This window comes from Sinocyclocheilus grahami, unplaced genomic scaffold, assembly GCF_001515645.1.
Source record: "Sinocyclocheilus grahami isolate Dianchi unplaced genomic scaffold, SAMN03320097.WGS_v1.1 scaffold44.1, whole genome shotgun sequence".
Classification (NCBI taxonomy): domain Eukaryota; kingdom Metazoa; phylum Chordata; class Actinopteri; order Cypriniformes; family Cyprinidae; genus Sinocyclocheilus; species Sinocyclocheilus grahami.
The window spans coordinates 2,624,074-2,639,877 of record NW_015505223.1 but is presented as its reverse complement, the minus strand read 5'-3'; positions in this window follow the sequence as shown (position 1 = coordinate 2,639,877).

Genomic DNA, 15,804 nt, shown 5'->3' with positions numbered 1-15,804 from the left:
AAGAGAAAGAGAGAGAGAGAGAGAGAGAGAGAGAGTCGCGCGCGTTCACACCCCGCTCTTGTCACCTCCGCCGCGGTTTCCAAGCAACCATACCCGCTCTACCTGTCCGCTTCCGCAAACTGGCGGGATGAGTCACTTTCTACACTCTATCACACCTGACGAAACACACCTCGTACATTTCTGAAGTAAAAAATACAGATGTTCCACGAAATGAAGCAACATATGTCAACGTCACATATTATGGCACTATCAGCTGACCATCATCATAATCATTATTATTACTATTATTATTACTATTATTATTATTATTATTATAATACCAACATTCTATAACAAAATCATTCTTAAATATAAAATAAATTATGTTTTAGAACTATACTATATACGCTTCCCTCCAAATTGAACACACACACACACACATACATATACACACACACACATATACACACACACACATACATATACACACACACACATATACACACACACACATACATATACACACACACACATATACACACACACACATACATATACACACACACACATATACACACACACACATACATATACACACACACACATATACACACACACACATACATATACACACACACACATATACACACACACACATACATATACACACACACACATATACACACACACACATACATATACACACACACACATATACACACACACACATACATATACACACACACACATATACACACACACACATACATATACACACACACACATATACACACACACACATACATATACACACACACACATATACACACACACACATACATATACACACACACACATATACACACACACACATACATATACACACACACACATATACACACACACACATACATATACACACACACACATATACACACACACACATACATATACACACACACACATATACACACACACACATACATATACACACACACACATATACACACACACACATACATATACACACACACACATATACACACACACACATACATATACACACACACACATATACACACACACACATACATATACACACACACATACACACACACACACACACACCTTATCTGATGCCCTGTCACAGAATCTGATGATATCTTTACACACGTCACTGTCGTCATCAGCACACACACACACACACACAGAGAGAGAGAGAGAGAGAGACAGACCACAAACACAGACAATGCGATAAACGCAATAAAATTCACCTTAATCTCCTGACAGATTCTAGGTGCCCGGCGTTAAACGTTCATAATGCCGTAATGATCCTGTTCGACCCGTTTGAAAGCTTCAGTTTAGCTCTATAGATGCGCGAGGACGTTCTTCACAGCTTTCGAGAGGCTCGTTAACAATTGGGTCTTCTGTGTGCGCGGTGCTTTAAATGCTTCACTGCAGGCAGCGGGACACGCAAACCCCGCCCCTTCCAGACGGAGTTTAAAGACACAGTGCGCACACTGCTGCTGTCTGTGAATGCCTCTGCATTATTGTTACCCTCTGTGTGTTATGTATTTGTTTTCTCTGCATGTTTTCTATGAAAATGCATATGAAGTTTGATTTGGAAAAATAAGACAGCATACAACGACACACCTGTTTTCATTGTGAATGTGGGAATTTATTAGGCGTAATGGTTTTTATATGAAAGTGATGATATTTTGCTAAACTTCAAACCCCACAACACCTGCTGATTTCAGTATATTTAAAGGAAACCATGACACATAAGGAGGATAAATGCCCTCATAATGGCATGAAAGAAAGTAAGGCCCTTACAGAAATACAAAGAAATATGCATTTCAATAGAGACAACAGATACGAATTGGAACATTTTGTTAGTATTTTTTTGTTAAAAATACAAAAAAAAAAAAAAAAAAGATAAAATATGATATATTTCATCATATATATATTTTTTTAAAATTTACATCCACTACTCGACTACAGTTATCAAAAAATGCATTTCTATAAGGATACACAACTACTTTTAGAATTTAGGCCATTAGCCTCATACATCAAACTTTACAGTTTCATTCCCATTTATATTCTGAAGGTTTTTACAGAGTGGTTTGTTTATATATCACTTGTCTGATTTTATGCAACATTTTATTCTTTTTTTTTTATTTTACTGGCTGTTGATAGTAATTTCTGATTTATGAGTGATGAAATGTGATACTTTTAGAATTCAGACTATTTGCCTGAACATCTGGTGAATTTTTCAGTGTTCCCTGTATAGAAATGTTATTTTTCCCAAAAGCAAAGTGCTATTAAAACTGAAATCCACCCTTTTCCTTTCTATTATTAAAAACACAACAAACTAATTATTTGGGGCTTATTTCAGAGCCATGGTTTAAACAAACCTGTGCATTTAAAATATTAAATATACCATAATGAATTTAAAATGTGGCTTTGAGGCACACATCAAAGCAAACAAACATTAGGTTCTTGGAATCAGACAGACTGCTGACATGCATGAGAGTCCAGAGTCCTTAGAGTCAAGAAGTATTTGAACAGACAGACAAGACCATACAAGGCTAAAGAACCTCAGTGAGAAGTGCAAAGAGAGACAGTTAATGCACAGAATGAAGAAAATAAGGGCCCACAGCCCTGAATCCACACAAACAGTTAGACAGACAAAAGGTGGCTCCATTGCTGATAAGAAAGCACGCACAGCAAACACTGTGATGTTTTACTGCTACATTATATTTACCAGCCTGTCAAGATGGAGCCCATATTGTCTGCAAGCTAGATGGATATGGGTGATGTCTCTTCATTATGATCTGTGCAGGGGTAGATAACAGCTGCTGTACATCATATATAATATACCTCTGATTCAGTCTTATCCAGATGCCCATGTGCATGTGAGATGAAGAGATCTCATCCCAGTGATTATGCACGTTTTCAGTAGATTTCTGTCAGGCCGCAGGTCTGTTGTGGACAGTAAAAACAGAAAGCTAAATGCAAATAATAAAATGTATTTAACCATGTATCATGTATCATGTATCATGTAATCATGCATAATTATGATGTAATGTTGATGTCAAAGTCTGTGTGTCCAATCGAACTTGTATTTTGGTGCAAATTCATCTGCCACTTATACAACATGGACAAGTTGAGTGGCTTGCCGTCATCCACGAAAAAATCATAAAGAAAATTACTTATAGATATTGCAATCCAGACTACATTAAATTCAAGCTAGGACAAAGATGGTTTATGCCAAATACATTTTTTTTGGCCTTATGTTGTTGATGTCAGTGTCTGTGTTCAATCAAACTCTGCTGCATTTTAGTGCAAATTTCATCTGTTACTGAAGTTAGAGAGGCCAGCACGGACAAGTGGCATGCCCTCATTCTAAAAAAACTGTTATTTTGAATGTTCTCTGAATGTTCAAAGCATCCAAATTTTCTATTCGTTTATTTATATATATATATATATATATATATATATATATATATGTATATATGTTAAGGGAACATTCCATTTTATTGTTTTGTAACCATTATGGGAATGTTACTTTTGATCTGAACATTCAAAAATAGTAACATTTATAAAATGTTTGATGATGTATAAATAACAATGTTGTGCTAATGTTTTTAGAACATTATCGAAGATCAGATAACTCTGAATGAATAATCTATTAACATTACTGAAAGAACGTTTATTCATAACTTTGGGACAAGCTTGCCAGAATGTTAACCAAAGTTCTGAGAATGTTCCCTGTCAGCTGGGTTAAAGTGAAATCAGAAAAACCATGAAGAAAAATACTTGAAATGAAAGAAAATGCAACTCAGACTACATTAAATACAAGCTAGAATTAGAAAAAACATAGTCTACGCCACAATGTGATTTTTAACAATGTTTTACTTTTTTGTTCATTGAGCTGCACTGGTTTAGTCTGTATGAACCCACTAATACATTCAACAAATACTTTTAAAGTGTTAAATAAAATCTGGCCACTCACTCCATGCCATAAGACCATTATAACTTGCACACTAAGGATGAAGCTTATGGTCAAACACAATGCCACGCAAAAAAAACCTGAAAGAGCTAAACAAACAGAGCTGAGAGGCAGGAATGCAGCAGGAACAAAATGTGCTTGTATTACAGTGTTGCAAATCTCCGTGTCTGGCCTTGGCCCCCAAACCCAACAGGCTTATCTTCCGATATTTGGCCGTGGATGAGCCGACTCACTTTAATCCCCTAATAATTTCAGGAACATTCCACGCATTCTAGCAGGCCAGTTGTAGCCAGCAGGAGAGTGAACTAAATGTTGATTTTTGACATTGTACTAGTGGCAATTCACACAAAGGTGAACATGCGTGCATGACTCAATAAGTGTGCACTGGGTTTGTGTGTAAATGTGTATGTAATTGTAATAGTAACTGTCATGCGACAGCATGCATATATGCATTTACAAGGATTAGAAGTTATTCAATTTGTCTATTCCTTAACCCAGCTAAATCAAATTTGTCCACCTGAAATGACTTTCCTACAGGATGCATTGTCACTTAAATAAAAGTCTGTTTCTGCGTCATTCAATGTACCTCACTTTGCAATCAGGTGTGGAGAAAGAACTGAACTGATCTGAGCTCAGATTGCCTTGTGTTGATAGAAACACGGCCATGAACTTTCCTCCGTTGCCAGATCCCTCCCAACTCTTGCTTCTTGTACACACACACACACACAGGTTTGTTTTTATGGTTTATGAGGACTCTCCATAGGCGTAATGGTTTTTATACTGTACAGACCGTATTTTCTATTGCCCTACACCAAACCTACCCCTAAACCTACCCCTTACAGGAAACTTTCTGCATTTTTAGATTTTCAAAAAAACTCATTCTGAATGATTTATAAGCCTTTTGAATTACGGGGACACTGAAAATGTCCTCATAAATCACCTTCTCGTTGTAATACCCATCTCATACCCATGTTATTATACAGATTTGTGTCCTCATTAACCACATAAACATGCAAACACACACACACACACACACACACACATAGATATTCAACCACTCCACTGTTGATATGATGTCATCATACGCACACATAGGAAGTGCCTTATAAAGTCAGGCCGTCATGCACCTTTGGAGCAGAAAGGGTCACTTAACTAGGCTTGAAGGAACACCTGCTTGAAATGTTTAAACAATCTACACCAAACCTACCCCTAAACCTACCCCTTACAGGAAACTTTCTGCATTTTTAGATTTTCAAAAAAACTCATTCTGAATGATTTATAAGCCTTTTGAATTACGGGGACACTGAAAATGTCCTCATAAATCACTGTAATACTGTAATACCCATCTCATACCCATGTTATTATACAGATTTGTGTCCTCATTAACCACATAAACATGCAAACACACACACACACACACACACACATAGATATTCAACCACTCCACTGTTGATATGATGTCATCATACGCACACATAGGAAGTGCCTTATAAAGTCAGGCCGTCATGCACCTTTGGAGCAGAAAGGGTCACTTAACTAGGCTTGAAGGAACACCTGCTTGAAATGTTTAAACAATAACATCACAGTAGGGCTGGATACACATAAGGAACACCGATCTGGATTTAAAAGATTTTAAAGGCAAAACATGTAGAAGTTTAGGGAAGTTGAAGTTGATGAAGCTGAAATAAGGTTAAGTTTAAAGATGCTCATAACGCAACACATTTTTGAAAGAAACAGGATAATCAGTGAGAAAAAAAAATTGAATTGATTGTGAATATATGAAAAACTATGAAAACTATGACGCGTAGTTGAAAGGAAACAAAAACCATTTTAGCGGCGGAGAAAATTATTACATTCTGATGAAAGATTACAATCGTGGTTTTCTTCGAAATAACATGCAATGACTGTGCATAAAAAGACCAGTATTGTGTCTGTGTTAAAAAGGTAAATGGAGTCCATTTTTATGTCATATTGACTTTAAAAAGAAGGTTTCAAGCTGGAAGCTTCTGTTTGCACTCCTTCAAGCACTAGTCAATTTTGAGATTTTGGGCTTGTTAGCTTTGCATAACATTTTGTTTCAGACTAGTTTTGTTGTTGTTTTCCCTGCACAAAGCCAGAAATCTCCACTTCAGCAGCACTTACATACACTCATTTGCATGATTTAAAACAATGTTTTATTCCTAAAAACATGGTCAATGTGTATTATTTTCTGTTGATTGTATTTTCTGATTAATGGAGTGATAAAAAAAGAGATATCTAATAGATAAATATCTCTAATATGACAACAAAATGAAACAAGAATTGTTTTTAGATTTAGATTTCTGTCCAGGTAGTATATGCAAATTAGTGCATATTTAATTACATTATCCCTAACTTGCATATTTTAACATAAAACGGAAACATCAGAAAACGTGCAATATAATAAATGTTTGGAGTTCTTAATGTAATCAATCAACTGGACTCTTTAAAATCTTAGTCACTTCTTCTTGACAACAATGAGCTGAAATAGAGAGCAGATTTCTTAACCCCAGCAACCTCAAGTGTCATGTGTAGAGTTTCAGAAGAGATCAGTGTCTCAAACCGTTCTCAGATATGTCAAGTCTTAAAGTCAGAGATCTCAATATGAAGCTTTCTCCACATTCATTATAAGGAGAAATTAATGTGTTATCCACATTCATTGCATAGCTCTTATTGACATGTCTATTTTTATTTCTCCCAATGAATTCTAGAAGAAGCTTAATTTGAGAAACTTAAAGGGATAGTTCACCCAAAAATGAAGATATGCTGTTAGTGTACTCACCATCCGAGATTTAGGCGACTTGTTTTTTCTTTCAGTAAAACAGTAAGGAAGATTTTTAGCTGAAACTGTGGTCCTTGGTGATTGATTAAATGCAAGTCAGCAGCTGCCAGTTTTTGAGAATTAAAAAAGCATATCAAGGAACACAAAATTAATACCTGTGGCTCGTGACGATATATTGAGGTCTTATGAAGTGAAACTATCTGTCTGTGCAAGAAACTGAACATTATTTGCAACATTATTACATGTAATCCAGAGCCTCAGGCAAACGGTTTGGAGTGATGAAACAGTTCGTGTCTCGAGCAGCACAGATCTACAAGTTACTCAATCAAAACTGCACTTTCGGATGTCTGACACTCACTCCGACTCGAAATGAGCCAAAATTCCTGATCCTATGATGTTGGTTTTTGCCGACTCATTCTGTGCTCCAGTTCCTCCAACAGTTACTGAACTGAGAAAACAGTTAGACTCGGACCGATGAATCGGTGAACTGTGTATGTGTGAACCGAGCACATTAATGAAGGGGCTAAATGAAAGTTTTTATGGTTTCTTATTAAATGCATTTCCATCTCCCATTATTCCCATTAACCATGTTTCGCACAAGTCAAAAACCACCTAAAGCGAGCGTAACAACTTTTTTGCGAATTAAGGCATTTTTATTCAAAATTCAGCGTTTCCATCACTCGATTCTGATGCGATACTTCAAAATGCGCATAAAAGCAGGGTGATGGAAACCCAGCTATTGTTTATGTAAAAAGGTGCAAACTTGATAAAGACAAGTTTATTCGCTTTATATGCTTTAGACATGTAAAACATCCATGTTTCTTGCACAGATGGATAGTTTCTCTGGTGGCTACGGTGACCTCGGAATAAGAAACAGACTAATATTAGCGTAGATGCCATTCTTCTAGTGATGTAGCACTAAGACCTCAATATATCATCAGGAGCCATGGGTATTCATTTTGTGTTCCTTGATATGCTATTTTTTATTCACAAAAACGGGCAGCCACTGATTCACATTTTATGAATCAGGTCCACGGTTTCAGCTAAAACTTCTTTACTCTTCCACTGAAGAAAAATAAAAAAAGTCACCTTTTTGGATGACCTGAGAGCAAATTTTCTCTTTGGATAAGATCTAATTCTCTTGAAATTCTCTTGCAACCCACAACACCTCTTCAAACCATCTCCATATGTACTGAAGAATTCACACCTGTTGATTAAATCCAGATGGAGATGGGCTCTCTTTACAAAACCACACGTGTGACATGCTGGCATATTGTAATTCCTCAGGGAAAGGGTGTGCCGGTGATGAGGGAAAAGGGTGAATCATCATTCACGGGGTTACCAGGTTAAGGACCTGCACCTGTTGATGTAATCTCACTTTGCACATTCCCAAAGACAGGATCAAAGTTCAACCTGGAGATATGGAGAGAATCCAGTGAATTTAGCTCTTCATGTGAGACAGATGAAAACATGCAAGTGGTTTTAAACTATAATATAAAAAAAGTCCAGGTCAGTGACCTTCAAACCCCTAACCCCTAAGTATTAACTTTTGTGCTACAGTTATGCTATATGCTAAGTTTATGCAAGTGAATGATACTTAAAATCATGTGGGCTTGATAAGGACAGATAAGACTTACGATTTTCATCCCATATAATTGAAGGAAAGTTAGAATACAACAAAGATTTGGACGCAGGTTATTTTGGTTGTTTACTGGTAAAACACGACCTAGGAACCACCCAGAACATCCTAGCAACCACATGGTAAACAGTGATAGTAAATATCTCTCAGAACATCTTAGCAACCATTAAGCTACCAAGAACAACCAAGCATAGCAGCAAGGATTTTTGCACAGCTGTATTCTTCTGAAAATTAGAAAAATTTTGTCTTTTCCCTAACATTGACTATTGCAGCATAAGTTGGAACCAAACTCAGAAGCTGGAAAAGGCTGTTTTATTTGAGTCAGAGCAAATACCTGATTGATTACGCATGAATGAATGCATAAACTTTACATGTTGGACAAGCTCTGCCTCACATGTGGCCTGGTTTACACAGTCAAACTATAACAAATGTTTGGTTACGATGATGATAGCGCCAGCCGGTCTGATTCAAATTTGTTTAGTCAATATCGTAGAGACATTAGACTGTCTGGAAGGCTGACATGCTTCTGCACACACACACACATTCAAGTGCCTCTACATTTCAATATTACAACACCGAAAATTATTACAGAATCCTTACTCAACCTTTTCTTCCACCCACGGCAAATATGAATCATTTTCTCACATGCAGTTAATAAGGTTGTTTCCTGGAAATGATCATTAAGACACATCGATGTCTCAGTGAGGAAGCATGAAAGTTTTGCTCCATTCCTTCTGTATGTGTTTTATTTAAAATGTGTGCTGCACTCGTTCAATTGAAGGTTAAGTATCAATAGTAAAGGGGCGTAACTGTGATTGTTCATGTGTGGGTGTGTTTGGTCGGTTCAGAAAATACTGCTTTCTGACTTGCTGGCAGCAGCATCATGTGTTATGACGGACTTAAAAGTGTGAGCTGTCTCATTTATCTTACTCTTTTTCTTTTCTTGCTGTTGCTCTGTCACTTTGACATAGTTTTAATGTTAGTGTGCATCATATCTGCTCTCATTTAGCATGTCATTTTGTTCAGAGCAACTTACAAATAGTTTTACGTTTGTTGAAGAACTTTTTAGTGGTGCTTGTCTGCGCAAAACCTGCCTGTAATTATATCCCTTGATAATATCAAACACATAAAGACGTTCTTTATGATAATGACACACTGGCAGGATCATCTGTCTTGCATGTGGCTCACCTCCCACGTTTTCTCTCTAACTCTGTCAGACGGGATAGAAATGCCTGTTGGCTGACGGAGTCTCCACATCAGACAGAGTTAAAGAGAGGAAGACTGAAAAATCCAGACCCTGTGGTCTGATCATGTGGTCTCCTTTATTCCTGTTTTACAGCCAAATATATATATATATATATATATATATATAAAAAAAGAACACTATTAAGCTTCTAATTAGTGGTGTTTGCAAAGGCAAAAATGTAATCTGGCAATGCAATGATTTGTGGATTCAGTGCTTAAAACACAGTGTTACATTTTACATCAGATTTAAATATATTTTACATGCATTCATTGTGGCTAGACTGTGGTACAGTTAACAAAACTGTATTCAATTAACACTATATGTATACCTTGGGAATACATTTTGTGTTTTATATATATATATATATATATATATATATATGCATATACATATACATACACACACACACACACACACACACACACACACATACACACACATATACTGTATATTGGTGAGCATAAGAAGTCTCTTCTGCTCACTAAGGCTACATTTTTGATTAAAAACTACATTAAAAACAGTAATATTGTGAAATATTATTGCAATTTTAAAAAACGGGTTTCTATTTGAATACATTTTAAAATGTAATTTATTCCTGATTTCAAAGCTGAATTTTCAGCATCATTACTCCAGTCTTCAGTGTCACATGATCCTTCAGAAATCATTCTAATATGCTGATTTGCTGCTCAAGAAACATTTCTTATTATTAATGTTAAAAACAGTTGTGCTGCTTAATATTTTTGTGGAAACTGCATTTATTTAAAAAAGAAACATTGCAAATGTTTTACTATCAGTTTAAGGCATTTGGCTGAATATGTGTGTGTGCAGCATTTATCTGTAAACCACAGCTTTGTGTTGAAATGCTTAACGTCTTGCATCCTGTTTCCTGTAGTCATCTTCAAAAGTCAGGGTCACGGCTTCATTAATGTAGCAATTGGTTTGAGTAACGTGAGAGCTGACGGATGAGGGAGTCACTCCCGCTCTCCTGGTTTCCTTTTCCGGAGGGCCTCCGGGACAAACATAAAGATCCATACATACTGCTAATAAAGATTTCAGATGTGCTGCCCGGAGGGAAACGAGCAGGGTTGGTTGTGGACTAACCCCTATGAAGGTTTTCACGATAAGGGCACCTACAGAATGGCTGTGATTCACTGGGTGTACAACATAACAGCATTGTACCGCTGACAACTTTGGAATTGTGTCAACTGAATGTAACCTTATAAGGAATTAGCCCAAAACAGGTGTGACTCGGTGATGCAATCAGCTTTTACAGAAGTGAAACACATTAATATGGCATCATTTTGAATAGGGTAAAAATGAAATTCACCGAACCCAATTGCTGATTCATGAAAAATGGAACCACTGAAGTGGTAAGTGTTCCTCTAACATACACTCCTAAAAATAAAGACTCTTTAGAGGCTTCCATGGTTCCATGAAGGATCTTTAACATCCATGGAATCGTTCCATCCACAGGTTCGTTACAGTGGAAAAAGGTTATTTAGATTATTAAAACGTTCAAAGACAAAATTATTCTTTTAACAACTGTTTACTGAAGGTTTTTTGGGAAACCAAAAATGCTTCTACTATGTACTATCAGTGCAAAATCCCCTTTGGGGAGCTTTATTTTAAAGAGAGTAATAGGCAAACAACCGAAGAGGTTACTACCTAACTCTTAAAAAAACATAGCCAGCAACATACATTAATTCCTGACAACACAGCCACCCACACACAAGCACAGAACAACTTAATGAGGCCCAGTACCTCCCCCTAGGGCTCACCCGCATCACTTTTTCCATCTTCTAACTCAAAGTGTCCATGTGAACACATCTGAGCTGGGATAAATGATATGTATATAGGTGAGTTTGTATGCACAGTCTCGAACAAATGGGGACAAGTTGAACTAAAAGGCACTGAACTACACTCTTAAAAAAATAGGTTCCAGTACTCTTAAAAATAAAGCTTCTTTTTTGGCATTGATGGTTCCATTAAGAACCTTTAACATCCATGGAATCTTTCCATTGCACAAAAGGTTCTTTATAGTGGAAAAAGGTTCTTTAGATTATTAAATGTTCTTTACACTAAAAAAAAAATGGCTCTTTTAAGAACTGTTCACTGGAAGGTTCTTTGAGGAAACTAAACTGGTTCTTTTATAGCATTGCTGTGAAAAACTCCATTTGGAACCTTTATAGTTAAGAGTGAATATACTGTATTAGGGCTCACCCGCATCACTTTTTCCATCTTCTAACTCAAAGTGTCCATGTGAACACATCTGAGCTGGGATAAATGATATGTATATAGGTGAGTTTGTATGCACAGTCTCGAACAAATGGGGACAAGTTGAACTAAAAGGCACTGAACTACACTCTTAAAAAAATAGGTTCCAGTACTCTTAAAAATAAAGCTTCTTTTTTGGCATTGATGGTTCCATTAAGAACCTTTAACATCCATGGAATCTTTCCATTGCACAAAAGGTTCTTTATAGTGGAAAAAGGTTCTTTAGATTATTAAATGTTCTTTACACTAAAAAAAATGGCTCTTTTAAGAACTGTTCACTGGAAGGTTCTTTGAGGAAACTAAACTGGTTCTTTTATAGCATTGCTGTGAAAAACTCCATTTGGAACCTTTATTGTTAAGAGTGAATATACTGTATATCTAACCTTTCACAGCAAAAGCCACAGGAGAACCAATTAACAGTTTAAATGAACAGTTCTAAAAATAACTATTTTTTTCTTATTCTGAACCTTTCCTATTAAAAAAAAAAAAAACTTTTGTCCAAAGACTCCATGGATGTTAAAGGTTCTTCATGAAATTGCAGATGCCAATAAAGAACCTTCATTTTTAAGAGTGTACTGAACAAGCAGCCACAATAGCCTTTAGGTTTCTTTAGATAGGCACCTTTAAACACAACGCTGAGCTTAAAGTATGCTAGAGTTGTCCCGCCCACCATCAAAAGATTATCAAAACCAACCATGTTTAAGGTTAAAAAAGAAAGTCTTTGGAAAACTGACCAGCAATGCAAGTCTCAATACTTCTGAGAAAGCCACGCATGTTAACGTCTGTTGGCATTCAGAGTTAAATCACACGAGACAATGGTCTTGCACAAACACAATGCAGTTCTGCACATTCTTTTTTTGTGATTCAAAAGAGAAACTGAAGCAATGCTGAAGCAATCTAAGCAACTCACTGAAAAAGCTAACATGCAGCAAATGCATTCTGGGTTAGAGGGGGAAAAAGTCTATAGTTCTAAATCGGTCATATTCTGGTATTACGTGACACTGACCTTAATGAGACGTGTTATAAAACCAGTCCTGCAACGTAGCTATGACTCTTATGAATGAAAGAGCCATGCATTCAAAAACTACAAAATGTCTGCATCAAAAACTGTTTGTTATCTCGTAGTCTTATCAAACAAAGTATAACTAGTCAGTCATCTGACTTTAATTGTTTAATGCACTAGCTATAAGCAACGCTGGTTGCGATTATGTGTGTTTTGCTGCTAAGCAGAGATAATGGTGTCATAAAGGTGTGCTGTCACTGAGGAAGGATGTTTTACAGAGCGGGAGGCTCTTGCAGGACTAATAAATTACCCTGAGAAGCTCCTTTGCGTGTGGTTTCCGGCCTTCTGCAAACCTGGACGGCTTTAAACCTCCAAAGGGCTGGTAGTCTGCAGCAGGGTGAACAGGTTGGGAATGGTGCTCACATACTGGACTTTAGGTGTTTGAAGGTCATTTAATCCACATGCACCCACACCTAAACTCTTTAAAGCCTCTTTTTGCATTTGCCACATGGCACAAATGATTAGGACTTTATTAATTTTTTTTGTTTACATTCATTATATTTAAGTCTAAGGAATTAATCTTGGGTCCCTCTTTCAATGTAAGTTTCTTGCCTGATGGATTAGAAAAGAAAAGGCAGACTTCAACAAGACAGATAGCATGATGAATCATTCAAGTCTGATGCGTACATTGTGCAGAACAGGTTATGGTTAAGGATATATTTGGTAAGCATGAGCAATAGTAAGCCATGCATGCCTTAGCAAACACTACTAATTAAAAAACACACAAACAGGGCAGTAATATCTTGATTTTTTTTTTTAAATATACACTCATTCAAAAGTTTGAAGTTAGTAAGAAAGTGTACTACTTCTATTCTGCAAAAAATGCATTAAATTGATCAAAAGTGACAGTAAAGACATTTGTCTATAGTTCAAATAAATGCTGTTCTTTTTAACTTTCTTTTTATCCAAGAATCCTGAAAGAAATGTATCACGGTCTCCACAAAATTATGAAGCTGTTTTCAACATTGATAATAATAAAGTGTTTCTTGAGCAGCAAATCTACATATCAGAATGATTTCTGAAGGATCATGTGACACTGAAGACTGGAGTAATGATGCTGAAAATTCAGCTTTGCATCACAGAAATAAATTACATTTTACAATATATTAAAATAGGAAACAGGTATATTAAATTGTAATACTATTTCACAATATGTCTGTTAGTGTAGTAAACCAGTTTTAAATAAATGCAAATTTTAATTTAAAAAGAAATAAGATGCTTGAAGTGGAAAAATGACAAAAAAAATAGTGCTAAAATTGTCAAGCTCTTATACCAGAAGCTTTGTTCATCTAAAGGCTTAAATCAGGATGTGGCCGCTCTGATCTCACACTTTCCATTTTTGGCAGCGTGAACGAGGAGTGTGCAGCAGTGATTTCATGGGATGATGGCATTAGCGCATGTATACACTCCACATGAAGCAAACACACTGACCTCTAACTCGTATGCCCCACCAAACACCATTATTTATCTAATAAGAGTGTATCAAAGACTTCTATTGTTTTTATATCAATTTAGTTATAAATACTACAGAGTATATTTTATGACACTGATATTCTAGCATAAACACTGACACCTCATCAATCCAAATAATAAAGGAGCGGAGGTGAGCGCCAGCACTCCCCCACACGGGTGCTCGGGTCACAGCTGAGCTCACCCTTAATGGACCCACATATGCACATCAAGCATCTGTTTGACACTGAAGGAAGGTGTGTGAGGAGACTGGTGATCTTAAATATACTAGAACGGAACTACACTTCATTTTGGGATTGAAAACAAGCTGGGCAGTATGATGTATATACCTGTGTGTGGGTAGAAATCAAAAGAGATTCTGCTACAGCATTTATACCAGAGTATATTGGCTAATTCAAGTGATAAATAATGTGAAGAAGCTGACATGATAGATACATAGATAGATAGATAGATAGATAGAAAGACTACTAAACACTACCTACTATTCAAAAAGCGTGAGGTAAAAATATTTATTTTTAAAGATGTCTCTCATGCTCACCAAGGCTGTGTTGTAAATACAACTTAACCACTGATTTCTAGTCGTGTCCTCTTTTGGAAGGCCAAACAAAGTAGTTTCGCTTTCACAACGAAACACACAGTGTCTCCACGACATGGCGGCGGCAACAATACTACAGCGAGAATCAAAGTTACGCCTTCTTTCTTTGCGTATACATTTGGGCGGTGTTATGCAAATCTTCCCACACAGTGACGTAGACATATGGGGGCGTGTTTAAACGAGGCATTTTAGGAGTGCGTGGACGAGTCTTAACTTTTATAAAGAATATCTCTTTGGGTTTGAGACTTTAGTCTTTGCAACTTTAGGGATCTTATCTATTCACGAACAGCTTGTAACACTCCAAAGAGAAAGGAAAACTTGAAATCGCATCATATGACCCCTTTAAAAGTAGACATTTCAAGCTTTCTGTAAATATATGTGGGAAGTAGCCTATACGCTGAGTTTCAGTTCATTTCTGCGACACACTCCTGTTCACTGAGACAGAGACTGCAGAAAGTGCATACTGTTTGTTTTCTTTATTTTACAAAAGCACAACATTTTGTTAATACGAAATTTTGTTGGACGAGAGAGGACCAGGCCTGGACTTTGTAGCGGATCAGCTCATGGGGAAATATGAATAATTAACCATAACTAGTTATAATTAACTATTCATATTTTAGATCCACTGTAGATATTTAGCTGACCACTCAGGGTCAACCGTCTTGTCAATTCTAAGAACGTTAATTTCCTGGTTAAAGGAAATAACTTTCTTACTGTACAATTCTA